The sequence below is a fragment of the Tupaia chinensis genome, unplaced genomic scaffold (assembly GCF_000334495.1).
Source record: "Tupaia chinensis unplaced genomic scaffold, TupChi_1.0 Scaffold148723_1, whole genome shotgun sequence".
Taxonomy (NCBI): domain Eukaryota; kingdom Metazoa; phylum Chordata; class Mammalia; order Scandentia; family Tupaiidae; genus Tupaia; species Tupaia belangeri.
Genome location: NW_006208570.1, coordinates 477,470 through 484,969, shown reverse-complemented (window position 1 = coordinate 484,969; position 7,500 = coordinate 477,470). Strand labels below are relative to the sequence as shown.

Below are 7,500 nucleotides of genomic sequence, written 5' to 3'. Positions count from 1 at the left end.
GGTGGAGGAAGTAGAGAAGATGAATCACAGTGGGAGCAAAACTAGATCTTAGAAAATGAGGCGGCCTTAGTTCTTTCCACGGCTCTATGAGCAGTTTCACATGCAGCAAAACCTGTAACCCCCAGTGACCTTTGAGTACACAGGCTCAGGGTTTCTGAGTTGATTTATGTTTGCCTGTTTTACCACAGTTGGACACTTCCATTTCATCTTTTCATGGGGGAATTAGCAGAGTTTTCAGGAAACAATACTGGCCACCACTCTTTTCAATTGCCAAGGGGGGGAATTGGTCTAGGGAGTGAGATGCTCATAAGGGCATCTGTTAGCTCTCCTAATTAGCGACATTTCAATCTTCTGTTCTCTGACTTCTTTTTTTTACCATTTTTATCAAAACCTCCCCTACCTTTTGCAAACCTAATTCTATTTTAATGCCCACTATTAAGATAATGAACTGGGATGGCAGCACACCATCAAATGAGAGAATGTCTGGAGTTTATCACGACTGACTCACATTGCTGGGAACTTCAGAGAAATGCATTCCTTGTATAGATTTCTTGGGGTGACTTTTTTTTGCCCTTTATGCAAAGTCTGAGGTCAAGGCAAGGTCACAGTCATATAGTAATTGAACTTATAATCTTGCCTTCTCCTGCTAGCACTGAAAACTTAGAAATACCTTATTAAGACACTAAAGACACAGTGAGTGCCTTAATAAGATTTTTTGCACAGTTATTTTTGGGGCCCCTCCAAAAATGATTAGCCACTGAAATACAGAAAAGTGGTTAGTATAAACTTTTCAAAGTAATACCCATGATAGTCTAACTCTTCGGAACTATTTGTACAGCATAATATTAAGAATTACATGTCAAATACAGAAAATGAAGAGGACATAATCATTTCTGAAATAGTAAATTGCTTTTAGTTTCCCATTCAGATATGACTATATCAAATCTGAACAGAACATAAAAAACACAATGGAAAGTTTAATAATCCGCTATTAATAATTAAAGGATCCACAGTTCAGTGAATTCTAGTTTGTAAATCTGCCCACTTCAGGAAATAAAATAGTTCCTAAAACCAAACCATTAAATGGACAGGGACAGATTTTATAATAAAAATGTATACTTTAAAACATTTTAAGATTCTCGACATCCAGTATGCTTACAGTCTTTCTTTATCTGAGAAGTAATTAAAATAAATAATGAAACTGGAATCTATTAAAAGGTACACTGTTGGTAGTAACTCTTATTGATCATATATCTGTATATATATGTATATTATATAATATATATATATATATATCTCATATACAAGAACTGAGATATATGTATATTATATATGTATATGTATATACATATGTATAGTTATGTATATGTACATACATACGTATATATACATATAATGTATATTATATATACACATTATATATATATATATATCAGATCTTATATATGAAGATTCTGAACTACTAATAAAAATATTTAAAACACAGATCTACAACAAATTGTGTTGCAAATCAGGTTATCATTATCTTGTATAAACCATGAAAATTGGAATCATGTGAGCAGAAGGTTAGATTAATTCTCCATTCTCATTATAAGCACAGGTGTAGCACAAACACCATGTGAAATAACCAATTAAAATGAAGAAAAAAAGTCTGCTTTTTCATTAGCTGCCTTCACTGCATGACCAATTAGAAAATTATTTAATATTAATATTCTGCATATACCAAAAGTAATTTTCATAGTAACCAACATAGGTAAGAGAGCACAAAACAGCTCTTTTTCTATGGTACTATTCATAATCTGCATGCTCTTAGAAGGAACTCTGTTAACTTTCTTTTTTAAGTTCTTTTTAAAGCCTAATACTTTATGGATATGACTTATCCTACTTACCTAAAATAAGGATTTTTTTAAAAAAAATTGTAATAGGGTGCATGAGCTCGCCAGAGAGACAGAGAGAGAAAAATGAGAAATCACCCCCCAGAAAGGATGGCATGCCACCATTCCTTCTCCTCCTTTGTCTTCTTGGGATTTGGGGCACACATACAAACACCTAGCATGTTTTTCAAGCCACCAGGTCTGGGACTCAAAAGCAGTCAGCCGTATGGGATCTAGTTGCCTTAACTACCACGCTACCAGCTGGCCCAAGAAGAACTATTTTTGGGGGGGACCAGCAGTTAGTGTAATGGCTATGTCGCTGGACTCCCACATAGTCGACCGTGATTCGAGTCCTGGACCCGGTGGCTTAAAACTCACTCCGGGGCGCATGTGCGTGCATGCCTAAGATCCCAAGAGGAGAATGGAGGAGAAGGGATTGCAGCATGGCCATCCCCCCCAGGGGGTGATTTCTCGCTTTCTATCTCTCTGTCTCTCTCTGTCTGTCTGGCGAGTGCACACGCCCTATAACAAAAACCTCTCCAAAAAAAAAGGAACTATTTTTTTTAACAGATGAAAAATCAAAGTTCAGAGAATTAAGTTATTTATTTGGGTCATGTGTTACCAAAGAAATGCTAATAATTTGGTGAATGACACACAGCTGGCCAATGGTAACCAGCACCCTCCTCTCTGACGCCGTGACCAAGCATGGCCACTACAGTGCCTCCCATCTAGGATATTCCAGACTAACTCCATATCTGAAAAGTAGCTGGTTTGGAACCCTTTTCCAATAACAGCAAACCTAATGTTGAGTCTAGAAATAAGTATGACTAAGAACATTTTGTAGATTGGGAATGTCGACAGCTACATTGCTTATGTATAGATAGGCAAAGACAAGGAGACTCAAAAAAAAAAGGATGCAGTGACTCAATTTAAAGCTTATCTCTGTCACATATTCAGACTCCCATAAACAAATTCACAGTAATCAACTTGGACTTAAGTCCATGAGTATTAAAGCCATGGACTCATAGAAAAATTATATCTCAGGTTTGGAGAAGGCATTAACGGTCTTCTAGAACAGAAAACAAACGTGAATACCCTCTGTGATGTCCCCACTGAAAAGGTAGGCAGGCACCTCTCTTGCACTGCTTCTGACACAGCACTTACTACCTTACTACCTTTCCTGAAAGTCCACTCCATCTATGGCCAAAGCAAACTGTTAGAAGACTGAAATCCTTGCTTTATCTGAAATCCATGCAAGCACAACTTCTTGGGATGATTTAAACAATGCCTCTGGATAGCCTTTCAAATATTTAAATATGACCCAGCTGCAGTGGCCCAGGCAGTATGTACTCATCCGCAGTGCTGGACGCCATATGACCCACCACAGTTTGGATCCTACGTCAACCCAAACACACTCCAGATCCTGACTAGCTGGAGGAGGCCAAGGTGCAATGAGACCCTGTTGAGGGTGTCTCTCTCTTTATCTGTCTCTCGTGTACACATTCTCTCTCCTTCTCTCTCTTGTGCTCTCAAGAAATAAAATAAGCTTATAAAACTACATATTGAAATATAGCTATCACACCTTATAGGCTTCTTCTCTCTTCTCCATAGGTTAAACATCCCTGCTTCTTAAAAAGTTCCCTCTAGAATGTGAGTCCGTCTAGGATTTTGAATCCACTCACCATCTGGGCTGCTTTCTGCTCACAACATTGAGTTTTGTCTTTGCCCCTCTGAAGATCTGCAGGGGACAACACTCGTTACATTTATTCCAGGCCTTTTCTGGTCCCCATGGAGACAACAAACACCTTACCACAGCCCTCCTGCTAAGTGCCCACCAGGTACTAGGTGGCATTTGCTTCTTTTCTGGTGGCAATAACTATTTGTTGTTATTGATAACAGAGATAGGAGCTATCCAGAGGGTATGTGGGGATCCTTTCATTAAAAGGTAAAAACAAAACAAAGCACAAATACAGAAAACCTAATCACTTTCAGCTATTTGACCACAATGATAGGGCTACCCGGAACTTCTTGCTTTTGAATCTCTGTTTAACACTGAAGACATTGTAAGCTTTCAGAACATTACTGAATCACTATCCCCATACTTACATAAAAATTTATATTCTTATTCGGAGTCACAGTGAGCATCTTTTCCTGAAAATAACTAAATAAGTGGCAAATATTTTATCTTTTAAAACATTACCTCTTAGATCTTAAAACAATCTCAACATTTGCTTCTTTTTGGTGAGTTTTACCATCATCCCAGACTATTCTACATGTACTCTCTCTTTGAATTATGCTTTGTACAGCAGAGCCATGTGTTTAGATGGCTTCAGGGTGAATTCAGATAAAAAAATTTCCTTCTGGGCAAAGTAATAAAATGACATTCTTGCTCCTCCCACTGTAAGTCAAACTGAGGTCAGTTCCCCCATCCCTCTATCTGTTTAAATAAACTGGTCCAGCTGTTTGTTTCTAAAATGCCCTCTGACCTTGTGTCTCATCCTCCCATTTTTTGTGACTTTTCATTGAGGAAGAGTCTAAATTATCAAGAATTTTCTAAACATTAAATCAAAAAAGACCTTTAGATGTGATGTGAACTTAAATGAACATATCCTGTTTTTAAAACAGTGTCATTTTAAGAGCCATAAGTAAAATAGTTATCTTCAGCTTACATATGTATGTTTATATGTTCAAATAAATACGTATCTGTTTCTATGTGTGAACGTATAAATATATATTAGAGCATGAGCATAGAAGTAATAGCATTTTTAAAGGGACATAAAAAAGAATGACAAAATTTCAAATTGAATACACAATAAAAAAAAAACTTTCTCCAACAGCAAAAATATAGAGTTGTTTGAGATAAAAATACATCCATGAAATACACACTCTTAGAGTTTTTGTATGCTAATAATGTCTCTCTAAGAAGTTAGTTTTAAAATGTAAGAGAAAATTTCCAATATTACAACTGATATCTGAATACAGCCCTTATGACTCAGATGTAGAATGCCAAGAATATGTGACAATGTGACAATTGTGCTCACTTATTAAAATAGATAGTAACCTTGGTTCAACAAAATGTAATTAAAATTTGATATGTTGAAAAAACATATTCTATGCTATAAAGATGTACAATGATTAAATGTAAATAAGAAATCATACAATTAAAAAAAGAAAAAAATAGCTATTAAGTTGGGCTTTTAAAAAAAGTAAACTTTTAATTAAGTAGACTTTAATATTGGAAAATGTCTTATTTGCCTCTCCATATTGCATTTCGAACATCAAGTATATGTGTATGTGTGTGTGTGTGTGTGATGTATATATATGAAACTTTTGTTCTTCATTTGCCAGAGGGCACATGCACTTATAGGAGAAAAGGGAGGTAAAAAAGCACCGAGCATGGGGAATAGTCATGCTGCAATCCCTCTTCCTCCATCTCTCTTTCCTTTCAGGATTTTGAGTACACTTGCCTGGGATGTTTCTTAAGCTGTTGGTCTAGGACTCAAACCACACGGTCAGCCATGTGAGATTCAGTCACCAGTACCACCAAGCCACAGACTGATCAAAGGTATATACATATTTTTAAATTCTACTTGTTTTGAAAGCAAAATCTTGTTTTCTAAAGTACTTCTTAAGAACTGGACTCTCTGTAGTAGAAGAAGACTAAATTAGAGAATGTACCCTTATATTGCCTTTTTTTTTTTTTATAGAATCATGAATTAGAATTTTTTCTTGTGACTGAACTATCTCCAGGCTCAAAACAAGAGTTTCTACAAACGAATGGAAGATAAGGGTTCACCTTTATAGCTTCATTCCATGTTCAAATAAACAGTTATGTAATTCTTCCTTACTTAGAACTTGAGTCCTAATAAGGGAGGTAGGAAGTTGGAAACCTCAAAAAACCTGATATCTGAAAAGATCTAAAAACTGTATTTTTTTTTTTTTACATTTTTATTGGGAATCTCATAAGGCTAATGGGAAGTGTCCCTGAGTTATGTTTTTAACAAATAGGAAATTTTGCTTTATTCTTTCTATTCTTTTCCTCTTAGATGCATATCTATCATTAACCCATTTGGGGGTTTCTTTCATTCTGCTAATTCCTTCTATCTCCTTTTATTCTTAGTCTTTGGATACCTGAGTAGTTTGCTGAACAAGATCTGGTAGAACAGCTTTCTGAAATTGACCTTTATCCTTTAGTTTATTCTCCACGCCTTGCTCTGGTCCCTTCCCCTCAAACTGGAGTGCTAAGTTTAGCTTTGTGAGAATCAAGAGGGATGAGGGGATCACAGTGGGCATGTTAGGAGCCAAAACACAAGATACCATTTGGTTCTACAGGCAACATGTCCCACATACCTCTGCCCCTTTCCTCCCTTGTAAGCTTTTCTGTAATATTGATAAAAGTAAAGTTACTTGCTCACTTTCAGAAATGGCATTTGCACCTTTACTCAATTTACATTATTCCTCAGTGTTAACCACCTGACTTATTCACTGATGATTAAAAGGAGCCCATATCTGATTACTTTGGCATACCACAGCCAACTCAGTAAACCACATAAGATCAAGATGGTATTGCTTCTAAAGAATGACATGACTCCCCCCCAACACCCCCATGTGCTTCTTGCCAAGTAAGCATAACTGAATAGTCACCAGGATGGTGTTGAATGGAGGCCTATTTTAGAAGGTATCCATGTAAGTACAGAGAAAAACATCTTACAACATCCTCAGATACCCAAGAAGATAAAATCATTAATTATTAGGAAAAGATTTCATCAACTAGCAGGACATAGTAGTGGAAAGGCCTTCTATACCTACACTATCCTTTAAAGGAAATATTAATTATAGTCATCTTTGATTAGTTAGTTGTAGTTAGGAATACCAACACGCACACTTAAATAATAATTAACAGCATATGCCTTCATGTATAATATAAGTACTAGTAATTTCTGCATGCACAGTACTTTATTCTATTAAAAATATGTTAATATTCTATTAACAATATGCACATATAATACTTAACTGATGTGTAATTCATTTTAGGTAATTTATATAAATACTTTTAATTTTAGAAGTAAGTCCCATTTTTTAAAAAAAATCCTTCAAATAGGGGGCTGGCAGGTGGCGTGGTGGTTAAGGGTGCTGGACTTCCCACACATGGCTGACCACAGTTAGAGTCCCGGACCTGGCAGCTTGCTTTCTCAATTTATCTCTCTCTCTCTCTCTATGTCCGTCTCTGGTCAAATTGAAATAAATGAATAAATAAATAAATAAAGTTAAATAAAATAATTCTTAGAATAAAGTCTTATAATATAAAATTTCACATCAGAATGTAGTTGAATTCCATAATTTTGTTTTTTTTTTTTTTTTTTTAGAAGTTTTTGCGGGAACCAGCAGTTAGCATAATGGCTATGTCGCTGGATTCCCACGTAGTCGACCACGGTTCGTGTCCCGGACCCAGTGGCTTAAAACTCACGCCGGGCGCATGTGCGTGCGTGCCCAAGATCCCGAGAGGAGAATGGAGGAGAAGGGATTGCGGCGTGACCATCCCCCCTAGGGGGTGATTTCTCCCTTTCTGTCTCTATGTTTCTCTCTGTCTGTCTGGCGAGCGCACGCGCCCTACAGTGAAAATCTC

General features: G+C 36.5%; 1 protein-coding gene across 3 annotated transcripts in view; it reads right to left on the bottom strand.

Annotated features, from left to right (window-relative positions):
* The window catches only part of MEIS1 (Meis homeobox 1), a 161,998-nt gene that overhangs the window by 5,435 nt on the left and 149,063 nt on the right, over positions 1–7,500 (bottom strand). The gene's annotated exons all lie outside the window — the stretch shown is intronic.